Below are 25,739 nucleotides of genomic sequence, written 5' to 3'. Positions count from 1 at the left end.
AAACGTTCTTTTCTGTTAGATAAGCGCTCGGTGTGAGTGTTGTACCAGGGAGCGTGACCGTTAGAGTAAACGGTTTTTGTGGAATAAACTTTTCTGTTAGGTGAGTGCTTCTAGCACTAAGCATGTAACTGGTCGCTTGCACACAGCGGTAGTCGAAATCTGCGATGAAAGTATCAAGAAATATACACAGCTCTCGGTTAATGGAATCAAGATCTTTTTGTTTTCCGGAAAGGTCTAGGTTTTTTTTTCTAATTTTTGCCGCGAAATATTCATATTGAAGGTAATAACAGAATGGTCGCTCAGAGGAGGTAAATAACTAATGTTGGAAATAAATTCAGGCGAGTTGTAAGCAGTATCACAAGGTATTAGCAACATACGGCTTGGTTCAGGTAAACTGGGTTATGAGTTGACTCAACGCTAATAATGCACATTAGTCGAGAAACAAATCGTTTAACGTGAAAAAAAGATGTATGAAAATCGAATCCTTATTTCATGCGATGTTTGGAATATTGAAATCGCCAAGCAAAAACAGGGGCAAGAAAAATTGCGTTATGACGATGTAGATCACATCTTGTAATTCTAGAACAAAAGAAGAAGAGTGAGTAGGACAACGATAATATGCACCAATTATAAATTTATGTTTGATTTTTATCAGATCCTGAATCCCTGGTGTTGCAAATGGGTTGCAAGCCCCAAGGGTAGCGTTGGCCTGGCGGCCTGGGGCACAGCTGGAAACATCCGAAGGTCCCAGCAAAGGATGAGTCGACTGGCAACAGAACAACTTGTTTATTCTGGCATCGCAAAGGAGCAGCCGGTCAGGGCGACCACGTTACTCGAAGGAAGAAATCGAAGTCTCTCTCTGGCGCCCGGGGCAGCGGCTTTTATACCCTCGGAGTCGAGGGCAAGAAGGAACGGCTCTAGATGAGGCGCCCGATACGGCGACGCTCCGACATGTTCAGACGTGACGTGCGCGTCCGCCAGGCCGGCGCCGGTCAGACCTCCTCGCCTCCCAGTTGGGGAGCTCCTCTCCCCGGCTGCCGCGCTTTGACAAGCGTGGGCACCAACATGCACACACACACACACACGCACACACGACGACACGTGGCATTGAAACCTGCCTGGACGCGCTTGGCGGGAGGCGTTACGGCAGCACTGAACGGGCCCAAAATGACCGCCACTTTGAACGAAGCCCCGGCGTCCGTTGCATCCGCGCCGGCTATACCGCGCGTCGTAGGCGAAACGTAACAGACCGCCCCGCTGAGAGAAGGAGATCCCGATGGTCAGGGGACTGCATCCGCTGTCCAGAGGGATGTCGCTCGATGATGCTCGTAATCGAAACCGGTCGTCCCTCGACGTTGCTTGAGCGCAGCGCACAGAGAAGGCCTCGTTCTCAGGTTCAGGATCACACAGGACACTGCAAAGCCACTTCGGGAGAGTTGCCATTTTTGTGCTCGTTCCCAGCAAGCGTTAGAACTACGCTGAAACGCAACCGCTCAGTTAGCAAGTACGAGACAACCCTCACTAAGCTCATCCAGGCTCTTTCCCCTTTTATACTACTGCCTAGTTCCTTACAGTAGTCAAGCAGCACTCAGAAGGCGTCCACAAATTGGAAAATTGCACTAGAAAGCACATAATCACTTTGAAACACTAAACAAAAGCAATATGTTAAAAATCCTGCCTCAGGAAGAAAACATCAGTAACAAACACTTTGAGGCGGATTCCTACGTTAGGGGCCTCGACTTAAGCCATCGGCGTTACCGTTGAGACTCCCCTTTTTGTAACGCACCTCAAAGGAATATTGTTGCAAAGCGAGGCTCCAGCGCAGGAGGCGGCCATTTTTGGGAGAGAAGGTCTGCAGCCATTGGAGAGGGCAGTGATCCGTCTCAATGATAAACCTCGAGCCGGCTAGGTAGCATGACAATTTCTGAACGGCCCACACGAGACACGCACACTCTTTCTCGGTGGCGCTGTACGCCTGCTCACGACAGGTCAGCTTACGACTAGCATACAGGACGGGGTGTTCCACTTCTCCATTGTCCCTTTGGCACAGTACAACGCCCATGCCTCGCTCACTAGCATCGCACTGAACAACGAACCCTTTTGTGTAGTCTGGCGATCGTAGCACAGGCTGGCTTGTTAGGGCGCTCTTTAGGGCGCTAAAAGCTCTTTCCTTTGTCTCGCCCCAGACGACTGTTTGGGGCTCTGTTTTTCTTGGAGCATCCGTCAGGGGAGCCGCGATATCGGAGTACCTGGGGATGTACCTCTGATAGTAGCCGGCGACACCTAAGAACGACCGAATATCGGTCTTCGTGCGCGGTTGCGGGAAGTCTCGCACAGCGGCCACTTTTATTTCAGAGGGGCGGCGACGACCCTGTCCAATCACGTGACCGAGGTAGACAACCTCGGCCTGTGCTAATTGGCACTTGGGAGCCTTGACTGTCAAGCCCGCTTCGCGCAGACGGGTTAGCACTGCCCGCAAGTGTGCCATATGCTCAGACCAGGATGCGGAGAATATCGCTACGTCGTCTAAATACGGTAAAGCGAATTCATCCTGTCCCCGCAACACTTTGTCCATGAGGCTTGAAAAGCAGTAGGGCGCGTTCTTCAAACCAAAACTCAAAACTTTAGGACGGAATGTTCCCATTGGTGAAATGAACGCCGCATACCTACTAGCCTCTTCTGTAAGTGGAACCTGCCAATAACCCCTGACAAGATCTAGGGTGGAAATAAACTGAGCGCTACTAACTTTCTCAAGGCGCTCCTCGATGTTAGGGATCGGATAAATTTGATCCTTAGTGATGGAATTAAGCCTGCGGTAGTCGACGCAAGGACGAGGTTCCTTGCCCGGTACCTCAACTAAAATCAAAGGGGAGGTATAATCACTCTCGCCCGCCTCAATAACACCGAGCTGTAGCATTTTCTTTACCTCAGCCTCCATAATATCGCGCTGGCGGGGTGACACCCGGTACGCCTCGGATCGTACTGGCTCTGGGGAGGTAAGTTCTATATCATGAGTAAGGACAGAAGTGCTACCAGGCCTCTCAGAGAACTGACCTTGAAACTCTTGTAAGAGTTGGTGTAGTTCGGATTTCTGCTCAGCCGACAGCGGTGCTTTAATGATAAAGTCACTAATGACCTGATCAGTGTCTTCCCTGTTCGTCACTGAGCCTAGTCCCGGAAGCTCGACCGGAAGCTCTTCTAACTTTCCCGTGTCGGGTATTTCCTCTCCTGTACCTGGTGCCTTCAACGCTACAGGCTCAATTTTATCCAGTTCGGACGTGCTCGGAATATCAGCTTGCTGCGCCTCCGACCCTTTTTCATTGTTCGACAACGTCGGCCCCGCAACTACCGCCTTTGCAGCGAGCTCCCGAATTCTCGATCTGGTTAAGGCCTGAACGCTAACCTCACCAAACAAAAGCCCCTTCTCGCGCAGGAGGGGATCGGACCTGTTCGAAAATAGGTACGGGTACTGGGGGGCAGCATAGATGACACTACGGCCTCCGTCTCCAGTGCTCCGAAAGGTCCTTCAATAAGCACTTTTGCTACGGGCAGACACACGCTATGAGCTTCCACGGCTTGCTTGATTCATGCGCACTCGCCCGTGAACATATCGGCTTCTACGTAAGAGGGGTGAACTACATCCCTTGTAGCTGCGGAATCACGAAGCACTCGGCACTCTTTCCCGTTCACGAGGAAGTCTCGCATGTAAGGCTCGAGAAGCTTCATGTTCTCGTCAGTGCTACATAATGACAAACACACGACTTCTCTTTTTGTTTCTGGACACTGCGCCGAAAAGTGACCCGGCTTCTGGCACGTATAACACACGCGCGCTTGCCTCCTCTCGAACCGCTTTCTGCGTTCGGCTTCGGCTGCCGCCGTCTCCTTACGTTCGGTCGGACTGCTTTCACTCGCATCCGCACTACGTGTGTCCCCCCTTGCTCTCATGGGTGTGAACTTCGGCCTCTCAGTCTTGGAGCCAAATTCACCCTTTTGACCGTCCTTAGCTCCGCGAGCCCGACGCGTCACAAACTCCTCGGCTAGCTCGGCGGCTTTAGCCACTGTACTAACGTCTGGCCTATCCAAGACCCAGTACCGCACGTTCTCAGGTAACCGACTATAAAACTGTTCTAGCCCGAAACACTGCAGAATTTTTTCGTGGTCACCAAACGCTTTCTCTTCTTTGAGCCACTCCTGCATGTTTGACATAAGCCTGTAGGCAAACTCTGTATATGACTCACTTCAGCCTTTTTCATTTTCCCGAAACTTCCGATGGAACGCCTCCGCTGACAGCCTGTATTTTTTTAGCAGACTCGATTTCACTTGGTCGAAATCCTCTGCCTCCTCTCTCTTCAAGCGAGCGACTACGTCGGCCGCCTCGCCGGGTAACAAAGTGAGCAAGCGCTGTGGCCACGTTTCCCGAGAGAACCCCTGCTTCTCGCACGTTCGCTCAAAGTTAACTAGGAACAAACCAATGTCCTCTCCAAGCTTAAACGGCCGCATCAGGTCAGTCATTTTGAACAATACTCGTTCTCCTGCACCGTGTGCCTGACTTCCATTACGAGCGCGTTCCATCTCTACCTCGAGACGCTTCATTTCCAAAGCGCGCTCTTCTTTCTCTTTATCTTTTTGTTCTTTACGTTCACGCTCGTCTTTCTCTTTTTGCTCTTTAGGTTCGCGCTCCTCTTTTTGCTCCCTCGCCTCAATGGTCTCAAGGCATTCCGACAGCTCGTCATCCTCAGCCTCCAACTCAAGAATAGCCCTTACCAGTTATGGTTTTCTGAGTTTGTCTGAGACATCCAGACCCAACTCTCTTGCAAGCTCCAGCAATTTCGGTTTGCGCAACGACTTCAAATCCATGGCTGCTCCGAATGCTGCTTTCTCTACTGCCTACTATTGTCTTGCCGCAAACTAACCCGGCAGCAACGACAACACAATTACCAGCTCTGTTTCTGACACTAACAAAAGCCTGGCAAAACTCAGAAGAAGAAAGTCCCGCACTCACCAAACCTCGCCGCCAAGAATTCAGCGCAGTCGTTCCGCTGCAGGCAACCAGTCATCACACAGGGCTCGTTGCACTGCTCCCGCATGGTCGTTGTGCTGCTCAGCATACAGTTGACCGCATATCTTCGCTCCTGGCCTCCGTTGTCGCGATCTCACCGCTGGCAACCAGTTGTTGCAAATGGGTTGCAAGCCCCAAGGGTAGCGTTCGCCTGGTGGCCTGGGGCACAGCTGGAAACATCCGAAGGTCCCAGCAAAGGATGAGTCGACTGGCAACAGAACAACTTGTTGATTCTGGCATCGCAAAAGAGCAGCCGGTCAGGGCGATCATGTTACTCGAAGGAAGAAATCGAAGTCTCTCTGTGGCGTCCGGGGCAGCGGCTTTTATACCCTCGGAGTCGAGGGCAAGAAGGAACGGCTCTGGATGAGGCGCCCGATACGGCGACGCTCCGACATATTCAGACGTGAAGTGCGCGTCCGCCGGGCCGGCGCCGGTCAGACCTCCTTGCCTCCCAGTTGGGGAGCTCCTCTCCCCGGCTGCCGCGCTTTGACAAGCGTGGGCACCAACATGCACACACACACACACGCACACACGACGACACGCGGGAGGCGTTACGGCAGCACTGAACGGGCCCAAAATGACGCCACTTTGAACGAAGCCCCGGCGTCCGTTGCATCCGCGCCGGCTATACCGCGCGTCGTAGGCGAAACGTAACACTGGGCTCGAACCCGACCGCGGCGGCTGCGTTTTTATGGAAGAAAATGCTAAGGCACCCGTGTGCTGTGCGATGTCTGTGCACGTTGAAAATCCCCAGGTGGTCGAAATTATTCCGGATTCCTCCACTACGGCACCTCTTTCTTCCTTTCTTCTTTCTCTCCCTCCTTTATCCCTTCCCTTACGGCGTGGTTCAGGTGTCCAGCGATATATGCGACAGATACTGCCTAATTTCCTTTCCCCAAAAACAAATTAATATTTATTGTTAGATTTATTTCAATAATTGCCTGTGCTATCTCTAAGTTTGTAATATTATAATATGGTGAGGGAGTAAAATTTTGTTAATAGCCCGAAGAACACCTCCTCATTCTATTATCGTGTGGTCGCAGCGATAATCATAGAACTGATGTGCGGTTAAGAAAATTTTGTGGTCACGAACATGGCATGCAGCCAAGTTTCAGTAAGAACAATGAGATCAGGCTGACAGGTCTCTATTGCAGAAGTGAACGAATGTTAGTGAACAGGACTGGTACGCGGGTAAATGACAACCACTGCACCTCGCGCCTAGTTACTAACTCCCAGGGGATGAAGTGCACGGTTGCACATCAACATGTATTGTTTGCGACACATTCTGTTACCCTGTCGTTCACGTTGTAGTTGTACCGCAGATGAAAGTGTGCTGTTCCCGACCAACTCTTTGCAAAGGCTATCAGTTTACATCGAACATGTTTATTTTCAGCATGAAGTAATTGAGGTGTTCACGGAGAAGTGAGACAGTTTCTGTGTCATTTCGGTTCACGGACTGAAAATTGAAAATTGATTTTTTGAGAAAAGAAATGGTTGAGTATCTGTGTCAAATATCGGCAGACACCTGAACCGTACTGCTAGAGACGAATAAAGAGAGGTTAAGAGAAGAAATGGAGAGAGATGCGATAAAGGAGGGCGCCGGAATAATTTCGGACACCTAGGGATCATTCAACATTTGCGAGGCGTTCTAGATCCCCAGGTGGTCGAAAATATTCCAGATCCTTCCACTGCAGCACCTCTTCTTTCTTTCACTCCCTCCTTTACCCCCTCACATAATGCGCCGTTCAAGTGTCCAATGATACGTGAGACAAATAATGCGCCAATTCCTTCCCTTAAATCCAATTGTTATTATTATTGGATGTAGTTCGGATGTTCACCGGGTTATGTGAGGCAGTTAGTCCGGCTTTTCTCTTCCTCGATCGAAAAACCTAATTTCATTTCATCACATAGACGCCGAATGCCGTCTAATGCCGGCCTTATTCGCTCTGGGGCGTTTAGCTCCAATAACAATAATAATAATAATTGATTTTTGTGGAAAGGAAATGGCGTAGTATCTGTCTCATATATCGTTGGACACCTCAACCACACCGTAAGGGAAGAGATAAAGGAGGGAGTTAAAGAACAAAGGAATAAGAGGTGCCGTAGTGGAGGTCTCCTGTATAATTTCGACCACCTGGGTATCTACGTGCACTGACATCGCACAGCACACGGGCGCCTTAGCGTTTTTCCTCCATAAAAACGCAGCCGCCGCAGTCCGGTTCGAAAATAAACCATAACCCAAACCGGCTTTTGTGGTAATGGGAGAAATGAAGATTTCGCATTACTAACTGCTTTGCTCATGGCCCAGCGCATTTTTTCAGTGTAAGACGGAGTTGGGATAACAATATTTTAAAGTATCAAAGCTCCCTCATTAGGGCTTAAGCAGGTAGTAGTAGTAGTAGTAGAAACATTTATTCCAAAAAGGTAGGATAGAGAGGCGAAAATACATATTATGGGCGGAGTCCTTATTTCAGGACCCCAATGTCCACTGCAGATGCTCGTGCTTGGGATATCAGCCTTCGCTGCTTCGCCACGTCAGAGCTGAGCAGGGCAGACTCCCACTGTTCCTCGGAGTGATGTCTGTCTAGTTCGGCGGTTTGGGATCGGAGCAGCCCCATGTTACATGATATGTTGTTGGAATTCCTCCACACCAGGGGCAGATTCTGTCATATCTGTCGCGGAAGATGATGTGGTATTTGTGTAGGTTCGGAAAGGTGTTCGTCTGTAGTTGTCGCCATTGCCTCGCTTCTGCCGCCGTTAGCTTACGGTGTGATGGGGGATAGACTTGTCTTTGTGTTAGGAGAAGGAGGAGGCGCTCGCCGCACGTAGAGGGTAGAGGGCTGAGTTCGGGTGGTTAGTCGCTCGGTTATTATATCCTCGAGCTAAATTGTCCGCGGCCTCGTTTCCCTCGAGCCCCTCGTGCCCAGGAGCCCAAGTGATTTAGTGCCTGCATGTGAAATTTTGAACCTGTGGGGTAGTCAGAATGGGAGCGACGAAGTGTGGAAGTCTGCCAGAGAGGAAGAGGCGACACGCCGACTGGGAGTCGGTAATAATTTTTAGCGCATTTCCCGTGGCATCGCCGTGCTGGATGGCGAGGGCAATTGCAGGAGTTTCTGCTACAGTGTGACAGCAGTTTCGTAGGGAGGAGCAGGCGATTTCCTTCAAATTGTTGTCCAAGACGACCGCCTCCGCGTTTGTAGAATCGGGGTACATGGCTGCGTCGACGTTTACAGCATTTCGTGCCTGTCGATGAGTGCGGCGCAGTAGTCCACTCGCGCCTTTCGTCGTCCCTTTTGTGAGTCCCAGTGCATGTTCTTCCGGAGTGGAACTACATACGCGCGGGTTCGCAGAGTTGAGGGTAGGTCTCAATTTTCCTGGACGGCGCGTATGTCCGACGGGGAACCCACTCTTTCCAAGACTGCGGGCCCAGCTTTGGTGGTGAGCAGGCGTTCCTTTTGCGATTCTAGGACGGCTTCTCGAATTTCTTCTACTGTGTTGGTCAGTTCCAGGTCCTCGAGGTGGGAGCTGGCCGTGTACATCGGGAGGCCTAACGCATGTTTGTAGACGGTATGAATGATGGCGTCTGCTTTGTCTCGCTCATTCCCCAGAAGTGGTAGGAATGGGAGACCATGTGACAGGCGGCTCATAACTAGAGCTTGTATCAGTCGAATTGTATCCTCCTCTCTCATGCCTTTTCGGTTGCGAGTGATGCGCCGAATCATGCGGGAGATCTGGAGGGCAGTTGTCCGGAGACGCTGTAACGTGTGGTTGGCTTTCCTGTCGCCCTGAAACCAAAGACCCAGGATGCGGATAAGAGGGACTTCCTTTATTCTCTTGCTTTCGAGGTAAACCTCGATGTCGCCGGGAGATTTGTAGGCATAGCCCTGAATGCGGATAATTTCGGATTTGTTGGGTGCGCAGCGGAGGCCGCAATTTGCTGCTTGCCTTTCTACACAATTGACTGCCTCTTGTAGGGTGTTTTCTTTGTCGGCAAGGGAACCCCATGTAGATAAGATGGTAATATCATCGGCGTAGATAGTATAGACGATGCCTTCAATAGCCTCGAGTGCTTTTGCCATGCCGATCACAGCTGTATTGAAGAGGAGAGGAGAGATGATAGAGCCTTGTTAAGTGGCTTTGTTGGGTGTCTGCTCTGTGCCGGAGCGGACATCTCCCATGCCAATCGTGGCCGTGCGGTTGCCGAGAAAGTTTTTGATGTAGTTGAAGGTCTTGGGTCCGCAATCGAGGGCGTTGAGTTCTTTCAAGATGGCATCGTGAGAAACGTTGTCTAAAGCGCCTTTCAGATCAAGTGCCATAATTAGGTGCCCGCCGCCTCTCGGGATGTTACTGAGTACTTCTCAAAATCCGCATTAAAGACGGATGCAGAATCGGCAGCCGGTATGACGTTATCATCGTCGTCTAAAATGGTTATGCGCCGTCATGCTTAAGTTTAGTGACGTGTCAAAAATTTTTGTTTCAGTTGATAGCATATATGGCATTGTGTTTTTTAGAAATATATCTTTTGCATCCTTAAGGACTGTGATAGTCTAGACCTGTATAAACTTTTTTCTTTTAGGCATACGTTCAAATATGAGGGTTGTACGAAGATGCGTGACCGTTAGAGGAAACAATGTTTGTAGGAGTACACTTTTCTCTTAATTCAGTGGCTTTAGCTATAAACATGTCCCTGTCGCCTTAAACACTACGGTCGTATAAATCTGCGAGGAAAGTATTAAGAAATATACACAGCTCTGGGTCAATGGAATCAAAATCTGATTTTAGTTTTCCCGAACGGTCTAAGTTTTTTTTCTGATTTTTTGTTGCAAAATAATGATATTGCAAGTAATAAGAGAATGGTCGTTCAGTGGAGGTAAATAACTAATGTTGCAAATAAATTCAGGCGAGTTGCTAGCAGTAGGTCAAGAATACTAGCAGCATGTGATTTGGTTCTGGTAAGCTGTGTTTTGAGTCGACTGAACGCGAATAATGCCGAGAAAATGACTTGTTAAAATGAAAAAAGGGTGTATGAAAATCGATTCCTTATTCCATGCGATGTTTGGAATATTGTAATCGCCAGGCAAAAACAGGACTAAGAAATATAGCGTGTTATGACGATGTTGATCGCATCTTGTAATTCGTCCACAAAGGAGGCAGAGGGAGTTGGAGAACGATAGCATGCGCCAATAACACTTTTTAATTTTTTTTTCAACAATTGACCGTGCCATCTTCAAGTGAGTAAGTAGTACTAATATTCTGATAGTCTAAGTTTTTGTTAATAGCCCGAAGAACACCGCCACATTCTTTTATCTTACGTTCGCCGCAATAAACAGAGAAATGATGCGCGGTTAAGGAATTTTCGTGGTCACGAACAAGCGCTTGTGTCAAGTTTCAGTAATAACAATGATATCAGGGTTACAGGTCTCTATAGCAGAAGTGAACGAGTCGTGTTTGTATTTAATACTTCTGTTAGTGAACAGGACTGATTTGCGGGTAAACGACATCCACTGCCATATGCGCCTCGTTATGCATTCCCAAGGGATGAAGTGCACGGTTGCGGTTAAGACTCTTTTGTGGTCACGATCATGCGCGTGCAGCTAAGCTTCAGTAAGAACAATGAAATCAGGGTACAGGTCTCTATTGCAGAAGTGAACGAGTCGTGTTTGTATTTAATGCTTCGAATTTTAGGGAACAGGACTAATACGCGGGTAAACGACAACCACTGCCCTTCGCGCATCATTACGGATTCCCAGGATTGACGTGCACGGTTGCGCATCAACATGTATTGTTTGAGGCGCATTCTGTCAACCTGTCATTCAGGTTGTTGTACCGGAAATGAAAGAGTGATGTTCCCGGCCAACTCTTTAGAAATGATATCAGTTTGGTTCCAACTTGTCATTTACTTCGAGAATGAAGTAATTGAGGTGCCCACCAAGAAGTGAGGAAATTTCTGCGCCATATCTGTTCACGGACTGAAAATTGAAAATTGGTTTTTGGTAAAAACAAATGGTTGAGTATCTGTGTCATATATCGGCAGACATCTGAACCACTCTGCTAGAGAGGGATAAAAAGAGGTAAACAGAAGAAAGGAGAGAGAGATGCGATAAAGGAAGTCGCCGGAATAATTTCGGACACCTTGGGATCTTTTAACCTTTGCGTTGCGTTGAAGATACCCAGGCCGTCTAAATTATTCCGGAGCCCTCTATTACGGCGCCTCTTTCTTCTTTCACTCCCTCCTTTATCACCCGCCGCGGTGGCTCAGTGGTTAGGGCGCTCGACTACTGATCCGGAGTTCCCGGGTTCGAACCCGACCGCGGCGGCTGCGTTTTTATGGAGGAAAAATGCTAAGGCGCCCGTGTGCTGTGCGATGTCAGTGCACGTTAAAGATCTCCAGGTGGTCGACATTATTCCGGAGCCCTCCACTACGGCACCTAATTCTTCCTTTCTTCTTTCACTCCCTCTCTTATCCCTTCCCTTACGGCGCGGTTCAGGTGTACAACGAAATATGAGACAGATACTGCGCCATTTCCTTTCCCCAAAAACCAATTATTAATTACTCCTTTATCCCTTCCCTTGCGTTGCTGTTCGGGTGTCCACCGAAAAATGAGACAGGTAATGCGCCACTTCCTTTCCCCAAAACAAAAATTGTGTTATTATTCGGTGTAGTTCGGATGTCCACCGAGATAAGTGAGGCAGTTATGCGCCTTTTCCTTTCCTCGAAAAACAGTTTCACTTAGGGGTGTAGACGGCGATTGCCGGCTTTATTAGCTTTGGGACGTTAAACCCCAAAAACCATAAGCCAAACCGGCTTTTGTAGTATTGAGAGATAGGGTAGTGGTGGTAGTGGTTTTATTAAAAATAATAGTGAAAAGGAAGGAAAATATTTTTGCTATCCCCGGCATCTACCATCGATACTGAAGCACCTGAGCTGGAGCAGCGGAAATAAAGAACAGCAGGAAGAATGAAGAAATGAAGTGAAAGAGGTGAGGGAACCGGAAGAGAGAGTAGGGGAGATGTAATATGTACAAACGATTTACACAATAAAAAATGTGTTCAGGTTGTGCGCGTGATTAGTTTATTTCAGAGGAATTAAATCACACACGCGCACAGCACTGTGTTGGTTACAACTGGAGTGGGGCGTCCAGTTATTAATCGTTCAACGTAGCACTCGCGGAGCGTTCGGTCACTGCGTGTAACTACCTGACGGAGAACAGACGGGACGTCAAGCCCGTGTGTTCGAGGAATGCACAGAGGCTCACCAAAGATCGCTCACGAGTGGGCGCACTGCCCTGCTGCCACAAAAGCGTCTTGACGGAGTCTGGTATTATGCCCTGCGCCCTATAGGCCGCGATCATATCGCGACGAGCATCGGCGAACGCGGCACAGTGAAGGAGCAGGTGTTCTAGTGTTTCCGCACCACCACTAACTGCTTTGCTCATGGCCCAACGCATTTCTTCAGTGTAAGACGGAGCTAGGATAACAATACGTTAAAGTATCAGCGCTCCTTCATTATGGCTTAAGCGGGCTGGCCGATAGTTTTCGACGAATGCAGAGAACGGTGTTGGTTATCCTCGGGAAATGAAGCAATGTAGCGAAAGAAATTCTTGCTTAATACACTTTCAGTTTGAAGAGTAACGCAGGACAGGAGATGCAGCTCCACTTCATGTAACGAGTGCTAGAGCGCTGGTCCAGTTCGGAAAAATTTCTCTTTGTTTTCTGATGACAGCAGTACCAGCTTCGGCGTGAAACGAAATGGCATCAACTCTACCCGCCTTCAAATTCTGGCCTTTTCCGTTGTTCAGCGGTTACGCATCGAAAATATCTTAACTTGCACACAAGAGTGCATATGTGCCTGTTGAGCAGAGCTACAACGAATTTAGCTGTAGAAGCAAGAATGGGATGTTAACTTGGTTGATTGAAATAACCTTTACTTCCATTCGAAATATGGCGGCTCCCTCCCCTCCCCTGGCAATCGGGCCTTGAAAGACGGGAGCTGTATGCCCGCAGATTAAAGGCTGGCAGGAATTCCTTGGCTTGTTAGGGCCTCTTCCGCAAGATGAATGGCGCGTCTCTCAATGGTAGAGTCCACACTTCGCAAAACGATCTCCCAAGTTTCTCTACTTACATTTTCTCCTACTTCTGGTGACTCTGGGACCGCAGAAATTGTGGTCGGGGGTAATAATAATAGGAATAATAAATAATAATAATAATAATACTGATCCGGAGTTCCCGGGTTCGAACCCGACCGCGGCGGCTGCGTTTTTATGGAGGAAAAACGCTAAGACGCCAGTGTGCTGTGCGATGTCAGTGCACGTTAAAGATCCCCAGGTGGTCGAAATTATTCCGGAGCCCTCCACTACGGCACCTCATCTTTCTTTCTTCTTTCACTTCCTCCTTTACACCTTCCCTTACGACGCGGTTCAGGTGTCCAACGATATATGAGACAGAGGTACTTCACGCACCAGAGTGTTTGTACTGATCGTTGTCCCTAAGGTCGGTTAGCACGTGTAACGGCCAGACTGATTTCATGAAAGCATGAGCCACTTACTTTATGCAGGTGTCATGTAGGTCTCGATTTATGAATAATTTGTTTTTGGAGAAGGAAATGGCTGACTATATGTCTCATATATTGTTGGACACTTGAACCGCAACGTAAGGAAAGGAAAAAAAGGAGGGAGTTAAAGAACAAAGAATGAAAGAGGTGCCTTAGTGGAGGATTCGGGAATAATTTCGACCACCTGGCGATCACTAACTTCCCCTGACGTCGCACAGCACACAGGCTTCTTGGCGTTATGCCTCCATAAATACGCAGCCGCCGCGGTCGGGCTCGAACCCCGGAACTCCGGTTCTGTAGCCGAGTCCTCTAACCACTGAGCCACCACGCCGGGTTCTAATTTTCAATAATGATAATAATAATTGTTTTTTGGGAAAGGAAATAATTAAGAATGTATGTCAAATATCGGCAGACTTCTGAACCGTACTGCGAGAGAGGAATAAAGAGAGGCTAATAGAAGAAAAGAAGAGAGATGCAATCAGTGAGGGTGCCGGAATAATTTCGGACACCTTAGCATCTTTCAACATTTGCGATGCGTTATAGATCCCCAGGTGGTCGAAAATATTCCACAGCCTTCCACTAAGGCACCTCTTCCTTCTTTCACTCCCTCCTTCATCCCTTCCCATACGGCGCTGTTCAGGTGTTCAAGGATATATTAAGAAAATAATGCGCCAATTCCTTCTGCCAAAAGCCAATTATTATTATTTTATGTAGTTCGGATGTCCACCGAGATAAGTGAGGCAGTTACACCGGCGTTTACTTTCCTCCAAAAAAAACAATTTCATTTTGTGACATAGACGGCGAATGCCGTCAAATGCCGGCCTTATTCCATTTGGGGCGTTAAACTCCAATAAATTATAAACCAAACCGGCTTTTGTGCTGATGCCCCGCCGCGGTGACTCAGTGGTTAGGGCGCTCGACTACTGATCCGGAGTTCCCGGGTTCGAACCCGACCGCGGCGGCTGCGTTTTTATGGAGGAAAAACGATCAGGCGCCCGTGTGCTGTGCGATGTCAGTGGACGGTAAAGATCCCCAGGTTGGTTGTTGGTTGTGAAACTTTATTTCCAGCGGATATAGAGGAGCGACATGAAGTCGCCCCCCGCTTAAACGGCGGCCGCTATCCTTTGGGCAGCGGCGGCGTCTTCAGCCAGCTGGAGGAGCTTGATCTTTATCCCCGGGTCGGGGCTGAGCAATAGAGCCTCCCAATGAGCAGAGTCGGTAATGAAGTGACTCGCGGGTAGGGACTGCGGGCAGTTCCAGATCATATGATTTAGATCGGCTTTCGCATCACAATTTTTGCATTTGTTTGAGTAGAGCCCTTCCGAATAGAAGCTACACAATTGGGGATTTGGATAGGTGTTAGTTTGAAGTTTACGCCAGGCTTTGGCCTGTTGCTTGGAGAGCGTTTTATCTGCTGGGGGGAATCTGAGTCTTGCAAGCCTGTAGTGCTGCAGGTTTTCTCTGTAAGAAATCAACCTGTCCTTGCCAGAGTATAGGGCGGGTGGGCTGCACGACCCAGCTCGGCGGGACAGTTCTCGAGCTAGGTTATGAGCCGCCTCATTACCAGCAAGGGAAGCATGAGCAGGCGTCCAGATTAGGCGAGTGCGCCGCGTGGGCTGATACTTTAGCAGAATCCGTGCTGCTTGTGGGGAGATTCTTCCAAACGTGTAGTTACGTATAGCCAATTTTGAGTCGCTGACAATGGTTTCTGCCGATGATCCCACAATGGCTAGAGCGATGGCTGTTCTCCAACATGTGTGTGCTGAGTGCGTATAGTGCCCCCAGTTATGAGTGTACCACGTTCCGTGGTGACCACAGCTACCATCTTGTCAGCCGAAGAATCTGCCGCATTTACATATACCACAGAGGTATCATTAATAAAGCGTTCGCCTAATGATTTGGCTCTCTCTGTACGACGTTCAGCGTGGAAATTTGGGTGCATGTTCCGAGGTAGTGGAGGAATGACCAGAAGCTGGCGTATATGTTTGGGAAGGTCAGTTGTGGGTCCACCTTGTCGTTCGTATGTTATGCCTAGTGTGGACAGAATGTGTCTGCCAGTTGGTGTGGCCGATAGTCGTTCGTACTGCGAGACGGTTACCGCTTCAATAATCTCGCTTAGGCTGTTATGAAGACCGAGACCTAACAATTTCTCTGTCGCTGTGTGCATGGGTAGCCCAACAGCCTGTTTGACGCATTTTCTGATTATGGCCTCCACTTTTTCTTTTTCAGCTGACTTGAGATGTAGGTAAGGGCTACGTAAGCTATGCGGCTTATCACAAAGGCTTGTACTAAACGGAGCGTATTGCTTTCCTTCAAGCCCGAGTGGCGGTTACTAATGCGGCGAATGAGTCGCATAATTTGCTGCGAGGTTCCCTGAAGCTTCCGAATTACGTCACCATTGAAGCCGTGTTCTTGTAGAATTAGGCCCAAGATTTTAATTTTGGGCACTCGAGGAATGGGGACTCCGCGAATACTGAGTTCGATGGCCGGTGGGGTTTGCGCAAGGGATCTGATGTTGCGGAATATGAGAAATTTAGATTTGGCTGGAGAGCACCGCAGCCCCCTAGGGTCTACATAGTTCCCCACGATATCTATTGCATGCTGTAGTCTCTCCTCGATTTCGGCATCATTGCCCTCGGCGGTCCACAAGGTGATATCGTCAGCATAGAGGCTGTGGTGGAGTTGCGGAACCTGCGCTAATTGGTGTGGAAGTTTCAACATTGCAACGTTGAAGAGAAATGGTGATAGGACCGATCCCTGCGGGGTGCCCTTGTTGCCGAGGGGGAAGTCATGCGAGTGGAGACCTCCTACTTGAGAATGCGCCTTTCTACCTGAGGGAAAGTCGCGGATATAGTTGAAGGTGCGGGCTCCCACCCCGAGTTCATGCAGGTTCTCCAAGATCGCATCATGTCTGACATTGTCAAAGGCCTTTTCCAGGTCAAGTCCAAGAATTATTCTGGTGTCCCGCGTTTTTGCCTCAATATACTGATGTTTGTGCTGAAGCATTACATCCTGCGTAGAAAGTTTTGGTCGAAATCCAATCATGGTTGGAGGGTACAGCTCGTTCTCCTCCATAAACCGGTTGAGGCGGGTATGAACTACGTGCTCCATGAGCTTACCTACACAAGACGTGAGCGAAATCGGCCTGAGGTTCTCAAGGCTGAGTGCCTTCCCTGGCTTTGGGATGAGAATGATCGCTGCCGTTTTCCATATTTGTGGGACGGAGCCCTCCGACCAGCATTTCTGCATATACTCAGTTAGTAATTGTAGCGACACTTCATCCAGGTTGCGGAGGATCTTGTTCGATACTGCATCTGGGCCAGTGGCGGATTTGCAGTTTAGCCTGGCAATCTCTGCCCTAACCTCATCCACAGTAATGGGGGAGTCGAGCTGCGTGTTTTCCGGACCAGCATAATCTGGGAAGGCTTGGATAAGAGCATTGCCAATATATCTATCTTTGAGTTCAAGAAAAGGTCCTCTGGTGGGCCTGCATACTCATGCACAAGCTTCTGCAGGTTCTGCCTCTGGGTGGTTCTGCTACCTGTAGGGTCAAGTAGATGACGGAGCAAGTGCCAAGTCCTAGAGACTCCCATATTGCGATCCATTTGGTTGCATATGTCATCCCAGTTTTGTTGAGTAAGTTTAGCTGCATGATCCTCGATCTCCTTGTTTAGCCTAGCTATTCTTCTGCGCAGATTGCGGTTCCACCGCTGTCGTTTGAGTCGGTTCTCGAGTCCTCTCTTTGCCTCCCATAGGTGAAGAAGCCGGCTGTCCGCAATCTCCAGGTGGTCAGCCTGGTCTAACGTATGGGTGACTGCTTTGGCATCTTGACAAAGATCCTGTGTCCAGATATCTATGTCTAGTATTTCGGGGGTATCAGCTTCCCGGGCGACTCTTTTAGCGCGGAACGTGTCCCAATCGACAAGGGTGGGGGCTCGAGCGCTACGACGTTTGGGGCCAGTTGAGGTCACTATTTCCAATATGTAGTGATCGCTGCCGAAATTTTGCTGAGTGTTTATCTATGTTGGAGTGCCCGAATTTTTAGCAAAAGTCAGATCGGGAGACGTATCCCTGGAAACACTGTTACCGCAGCGGGTGGGGACTAGTGGATCTGTAAGAGTCAACCCACACTGTTCTACGGTGAGCCACAGTTTTCTACCTTTAATGTCCTCCTGTGCGTAACCCCAAACCGATTGTTGGGCATTAAAGTCTCCCGTGAAAATGACGGGGTGATTGCCTGCGAGCTTCAGGATCGCCTGAAAAAGCGGGCCGAAGCTTGCTTTCCGTAACTTTGGGCTGCTATAGACATTCAGCACAAACAGACTGTGGTCGGGTTTCCTAGGCGGAATTAATTCGACTAGCACGTGTGTGACATTTGTGACTGGGGTATCGTGCTGTACTACCGTAATATTTCGTTTGACAAGAGTCGTGACTCCAAGCGTTCCACCCCCCGATGAAAAGGATTGATACCCAGCTAGCTTGCTATTAGTTTGTGTCTCTTGTAGTGCGATTAAGTCCGGTCCGTCCCTATTGTTGAGGAATTGTTGGAGTACAGCTCGTTTGCGGCTAAATCCTCGGCAGTTCCACTGCCAGATGGTGTAATTGGGTTGTGGCGCCATGATGTTGCTAGTCGGATACCGCTTCAGAAGAAGCGGGTTTGCGAATTTTGTGAGGAAGGAGCCTGCTCTCTGCTTCCTGCTGCCAGCTGCCTAAGGTGGTAGAAATTATTCCGGAGCCCTCCACTACGGCACCACCTTCTTCCTTTCTTCTTTCACTCCCTCCCTTATTCCTTCCCTTACGGTGGGGTTCAGGTGTCCAACGATATATGAGACAGATACTGCGTCACTTCCTTTCCCCAAAAACCAATTATTCTTATTATTATTTGTGCTAATGGGAGATATGAACATTTCGCATTAGTGACTGCTTTGCTCATGGCCCAGCACACTTCTTCAGTGTAAGACGGAGCTAGGATGATATTATTTGAAAGTATCAACGCTCCCTCATTTGGTCTTAAGCGGGGCTCGCCGATAGTTTTCGACGAATGCAGAGAACGATCTGGGTTATCTTTCGGAAATGAAGCAATGTAGCGAAAAAAAATCTTTCGACACTATCATCTTGAAGAGTAACGCAGGACAGGAGATGAAGCCCTACTTCATGTAACGAGTGCTACAGCGCTGGTCCAGCTCGGAAAATTTTCGCTTGTTTTTCTACGACATCAGTACCAGCTTCGGCGTTGAATGAAGTGGCATGAACTCTGCATTGGCTGCAAATTTAGGCATCTTTTCCATTGTACAGCGGTTAAGCATTGAAAATATTCTTAGTTGCTCACAAGAGCGCATATTTGTCTGTTGAGCACTGTTAAAACGAATTTACTGTAGAAGCAAGAATGGGACTTTAATTTAATTGATTGATGAATTGAGTGATTGATTAAAATAACTTTTATTTTAATTCGAAATATGGCGCCTCCCTCCCCACCCCTGGCAAGCAGGCCTTGAAAGATGGGAATCGTACGCCCGCGAAGTAGACTCTAGCAGGAAGCCCTTGGCTTCTTAAGACCTCTTCCGCATGATGAATGGCGCGTCGCTCGATGTCATAGTCCGCTCTTCGCTACACCATCTCCTAGGTTTCTCTACTTACATTTTGTCCCACTCCTTGTGATTGTGGGCACGCTGAAATATTGTGGTCGATGGACCTTCTCACCCCAGAGTGTTTGCACTGATTGTGGTCCCTAAAGTCTGTTAGCACGTGAAACGGCCAGACCAATTTCATGAAACATAAGCCACTACATCTATACAGGGGTCATGCAGGTCTCGAATTTATGGATATTTTTTCTGGGGGGGGGGAGGAAAGGAAATGGCGCAGTATAGGTCTCATACATTGTTAAACACCTAAACCGCACTATAGGGGAAGGGAGAAAGGAGACAGTTATAGAGCATAGGAAGAAACAGGTGCCGGTAGTGGAGGGCTCCGGAATAATTTCGGCCACCTGGGGATCTTAACGTGCACTGACATCGCTCAGCACACATGCGCATTAGCGTTTTGCCTTCATTATAATGCAGATGCTCCGGTCGGGCTCAAACTCGGGAACTCGGGATCAGTACCCGAGTGCAATAACCACTGAGCCACCACGGTGGGTTCCAGTATTTTATATAATAATTGGTTTTTGGGGGAGGAAAATGGCGCAGTATCTGTCTCATATATCGCTGGACACCTGAACCGCGCCGTAAGATAAGGGATAAAGGAGGGAGTGAAAGAAGAAAGGAAGAAAAAGGTGCCGTAGTGGAGGGCTCTGGAGTAATTTCGACCACGTGGGGATCTTTAATTTGCACTGAAATCGCACAGCACACGGGCGCCTTAGCGTTTTGCTTCCATAAAAACGCAGCTGCCGCGGTTGGGTTCAAAAACTGTTATTCTTGAGTACTTAATCATAATAATTGGGTTTGGGGGGAAAGGAAATGGTGCAGTATCTGTCTCATATATCGTTCGACACCTGAACCGCGCCGTAATGGATGGGTAAAGGAGGGAGTGAAAGAGAAAAGGGGGGGAGAGGTGCCGTAGTGGAGGGCTCCGGAATAATTTCGACCACCTGGGGATCTCTAACGCGCACTGACATCGCACAGCACACGGGCGCCTTAGCGTTTTTCCTCCATAAAAACGCAGTAGTAGTAGTAGTAGTAAAAAAGATTCGAACATTCGGTTCGAACCCTGGTACCTCGGCTCAGTAGACAAAAGCTCTGACCACTGAGGCAGCGCGGCGGGTTTATGCACTATTTCAGACAAAGGAAATGGTGAAACTCAAGACCCTGTATTCGAAAAACTCGAACAGCAGCTGTTCAACGGGAGTACCCGAATTCGAACTCCACACGCCCGCCGCGGTGGCTCAGTGGTTAGGGTGCTCGACTACTGATCCGGAGTTCCCAGGTTCGAACCCGACCGCGGCGGCTGCGTTTTTATGGAGGAAAAACGCTAAGGCGCCCGTGTGCTGTGCGATGTCAGTGCACGTTAAAGATCCCCAGGTGGTCATAATTATTCCGGAGCCCTCCACTACGGGACCTCATTTTTCCTTTCTTCTTTCACTCCCTCCTTTATCCCTTCCCTTACGGCGCGGTTTTGGTGTCCAACAATATATGAGACAGATACTGCGCTATTTCCTTTCCCCCAAAACCAATAATTATTAATATTATTAACTCCACACTGGCGGTAAAGTTACTGTTGTCGAAACTTGGAAGGCGCCTTTGTGGTGTGCGATCGCAGTGCACGTGTTGTTCCGCAGGTGGCAGAAATCTCTCTGGAGACTTCCAGGCTTAGTGATTATCGTGCTGCTCGGCTACTGAACCGGAGTTACCGGGTTAGTTCTCGACCGTGGTGGCTGCGTTTGGATGGAGGCGAAACGCTAAGGGGCCCGTGTGGTGTGCGATGTCAGCGCACGTTATAGATCCCCAGGTGGTAAACTTAATTTTGAAATGCGACGGAGTGGTTCAAGCACTCCAGTGCGGGTTGGCCCTGTATTGCACGGCCTCCGTGTTTTACGCGGGTTATAACAGCGCGCCCGTCTTTCCTTTCTCTCGGCATTTTGAGGAAAGGCGCGGCGCTGCGCAGCGGTGGAACACCTGTGGCTCGGTGCTACTAGTGGCGGAGTGTAGCTCCGGAGCCAACGAATGAACGCCGTGAGCGGACGCACTTCACCTCGGCTCCATGGATTTTTACTTGGAACGGCAAATTTTCGACCTGAAATGAACTGATACCACCCATAATCGGTCAGTGAATGTGTTTGGCACCCGTTCCCACCATTTTCTGTGCAATTCCGACCACTTTTTTCCGAAAAAGACTCTAACGCGCCGAGCCAGGCGCGAAACGCTAGGCCTCGCGTTGTGCCTAGCACAAGAAGGGCGGTCCTCCAGCCCACGCCCCGCCCCGCGCCACGCTGCGCAGCGCAGCGCTGAAAATGAGCTCGGAGGCGTCCCTCCTACCAACAACAAATGAAATCTTGGATTCCGACATGGACTTAACCGACTCTCAAGACCGAACGGAGAACAGTCCGACGACCAGTTTGTCCCCGCCTCGCCACCGCCTACTACCCCTCTGCCCAACGGCTGGAAGATAGCCTTGAGCAGACATCAAGAAACGAAGCTTCGCAAAGCAACCCGGACTGAAACCAACAGCCAAGTGCAGGGCAGCACCGACTCCAAGGACCCCCACCAAATCACAAACTTCCTACGCCAAAGAAACGCGGCCTTCGAGTCCATCTCCCGCCCCTACCGCAAACGGACATCAAAATCGCGATTCGACCTCGCCGACGACTCGCTTTAAAAAAGTTCTCAAATCTCGATCTTGCCCAAGCAGTAAGCAACGCCTGTCCAGAACCGCAGCAGGTGGAAGGAAGATACATCCTCCTGCCCCCACTATGGATCAAATATCCTCGTAGCGAGCACTCCGCACGCAGACGTTGCCAGCGAACTTCGACAAATCAAGATACTGTCCCTTGGAGACCTCACTCATGACGTGAACGCCTGCATACCTTTCACAGAGCACGACAGACGGTGCGTAATCCACGAAATTCCGGACCACATGACAAGGGAAGCTCTCCAGATGGGCCTATACATCCGCTCACGCGGGACCACCGTACTCGACGTACGACGCATGGGCAAAACATCGTCGATGCTGATCACTTTCAACGGCCCGACCACCCCCAAAGTTGTGTACTTCAAGAGCGCGGAGTTTCGTTGTCATCTGTACCACCCAACACGACAATTCCGCTATGTGTGCATGCAGCCGGGTCCCCTCTCTGATGTGTGCCCCACACCAGACCTGGCAGCTTGCAGGAAATGCGGGGCCCAAAATCCTCCTGACGGACATCAGTGCCTGCCGAAGTGTGCTCTGTGCGGAGGAACACACGAAACCGGCAGCAAGGAGTGCCCCAATCGGTTCAAACCACTTAAGCAAAAGCTACCATCAGACCGATCCTCCACCCCACCCATAAAGGAACAACGCCGGTCCAGGAAAGACAACCAGGCCCGAACTCGGACGCCGCGCTGGTTCAGCACGGACGACGAGTCATCCAGCCAAAGCTGCATCAGTAGGAGCAGATGGAGATCCGTCTCCACCAACCGGTGAGCCCCTCCTACCCCTGCACCCAAGCAAAAAAAAGGAAATTAGCCGGCCACGCCAGGGGCAAGCCAAGGCCACGGACAAAAAGGTGAGCTGGGCAGAGTACGGTAACAACTCTCCCACTGTTCCTTCGAACACACCCACTCCACCCAAATGCTCAGACTGCTCAAAAAAGGCACACACTATCGACAAGCTACGATCCCAGGTAGCAGAGCTAGCCCGCAAGTTCACTCCTCTCACCAGCCCCCACGTTGAACCTCCCCCACCTCCCGTGCCCCGGGACGTTGAGACTTCCCCCAAACCACTGCTACCACCAGTGGCGACACCCACTCCCACACCTCGCCAACCGACAACCACCCCCCTCCCCAACACATAAGAAGAAATAGAGGGACGTCTCTTGAATAGCATTATGAACAACATAAACAACCTTCTCACAACATTCACCTCCCAGCTCTCAGCCCAAATCGCACAAATAGGCGGGCGCCTGGACACACATGACGCCCAATTTGTTACCCTACAAGCACTGATAAACACAAAGCCCTTAGCAGAAAACGTGTTACCAGATCTGACAACCCTCGAGCAAAAACCTACCGGTCCGCGACCGCGGCGGTCACTATGAGTAGCGAAAACGAATCTGTCAGGAGCTTTACCAGCCACCAGGATGGCTCCGCTCTCGAAATCAGGCGCTACTGACTGCCTAGAGATATGGAAATGGAATTGCCAAATTTTAAGGAGAAAAGAAAGCCTCTTGAAACAATACATCAATGTCACCCCCATTCGACCCGACATAATCTGCCTGAAAGAGGTAGGAGCCGACCCGGCGCCGACTATCCCAGGATATTACACAGTCCACAACGCGAGCTCACCAAAACTTGCCACCCTTGTTTCTAAGGACATCACGGTGGTCGAACACTCCTTGAGAGAACAGGAGATCAACTACAACATGATCGAGGTCATTCCCAACAAGAGGAGCCGCAAGAGCACCTTCGTTCTGAACGTGTATTACCCCCACGAGCAGCCAAGGCCGATTCTCTGACATACATCAAGAGGCAGATCAGCTAGCTGTTTCGCATCAGCTTATCGCACTCGGTGATTTTAACGCCCCCCACAGGGAATGGGGCTACAAAAGGAACTCGCTGCGTGGTCTGAGCGTGGTACGAGCTCGGGATGCCCTGGGCCTGGAAATACTTACAGGTCCTTTATACCCAACCCGCGAAGGAAACAGCGTCACGCGTGATTTATGCCCTGACCTTACAATCGTCAAGAACATCCATGACGCTACGTGGACAAATCTAGGAGAGAACTTAGGTAGTGACCACTACATCGTACACACGTCTATCACTTCCGCAAACATTCGTCGCACCATGGGAACAGCAAAAATCACGGACTGGACTAAATACAGTGCTCAGCCCGTTCCGGAAGACCCCATTCAATCGATCAGTGAATGGAGTGAACATAATCGGAAAGCACACAAGGAGGCCACCACCGAAGTACAATGCACACACGATAATCTGGAGGTCGATCGTCACCTTCTGAAGTTGTGTCACACCCGACGGACTCTGGATCGCAGATGGAAACGCCAACGCGTCAATCGTCCCCTGAGACTCCGCATATAACAGATCAAGGCAGAAACACAAGAGTATGCACAACACCTCTTTCAACAAAATTGGCAGGAATTTTGCGAGTCACTACGCGGCACGCTGCGGACCTCCCGCACCGGGGCGATCCTCCGCAGCCTTGTCGATCTGCAAACATCGCGGTCTGCCACTAATCGCACACTCAAGAAAATCGCCCATCTGTACCCCGGCGACGACGCGGCCCTCCTCACCGCCCTCAATAATCAATACATCGGCACCCCTCATCCTCCCAGCACAATCACGTACACGGGAGGCCCAAATGAGAGGCTGGACGCCCCATCACCGCTGCCGAGGTTTACGCTGCGGCTCCATATGCCACACGCAACACGGCAGCTGGCACGGACAAGATCACAAATGGGATGATTCGAAACCTGAGCAAGTCGTAGATCGAGGTCCTCACTGCCTACATAAATGACACCCTATGGGAGGCGGAAGAACTCCCTGCACAGTGGAAACACTCCGAAATCGTGACTATCACAAAACCAGGCAAACCACCAAGCCTGGAAGAATTACGACCCATCTCCCTTACCTCTTGCCTGGGCAAACTATACCAGCGCGTTATCCAGACCCGCCTCCAAAACTAAATAGAGGACAACAACCTCTTCCCACCCACTATGATTGGTTCAGGAAAGGTCTTTCTACGCAAGACGCTTTCCTCCTCAAGGAAGAAGTACTCAGTAACATCCCAAGAGGCGGCGAGTTTTGACAAAGGCGCTTTTGACAAAGTTTCTCACGACGCCATATTGAAAGAGCTCAACGCCCTCGATTGAGGACACAAGACCTCCGACTACATCAAAAACTTTCTCAGCAACCGCACGGCCATGGTTGGCAATGGAGATGTCCGCTCCGGTACAGAGCAGACACCCAACAAAGGCACTCCCCAAGGCTCTATCATATCTCCTCTCCTTTTCAATATAGCTATGATCGGCATGGCAAAAGCACTCGAGGCTATTGAAGGCATCGGCTATACTGTCTACGCTGATGATATTACCATCTGGACCACCTGGGGTTCCCTTGCCGACAAAGAAAACACCCTAAAAGAGGCAGTCAATTGCGTAGAAAGACAAGCAGCAAATTGCGGCCTCCGCTGCGCACCCGACAAATCCGAAATTATCCGCATTCAGGGCTATGCCTACAAATATCCCGGCGACATCGAGGTTTACCTCGAAGGCACGAGAATAAAAGAACTCCCTCTTATCCGCATCCTGGGCCTTTGGCTTCAGAGCGACAGGAAAGCCAACCACACGCTACAGCGTCTCCGGACAACTGCCCTCCAGATCTCCCGCATGATTCCGCGCATCACCCGTAACCGAAAAGGCATGAGAGAGGAGGATACAATTCGACTGATACAGGCTCTAGTTATGAGCCGCCTACCATACGGTCT

The sequence above is a fragment of the Amblyomma americanum genome, chromosome 5, assembly GCF_052857255.1.
Source record: "Amblyomma americanum isolate KBUSLIRL-KWMA chromosome 5, ASM5285725v1, whole genome shotgun sequence".
Taxonomy (NCBI): Eukaryota; Metazoa; Arthropoda; class Arachnida; order Ixodida; family Ixodidae; genus Amblyomma; species Amblyomma americanum.
The sequence above is the reverse complement of the archived record's forward strand: the minus strand, read 5'-3'. Positions refer to the sequence as shown.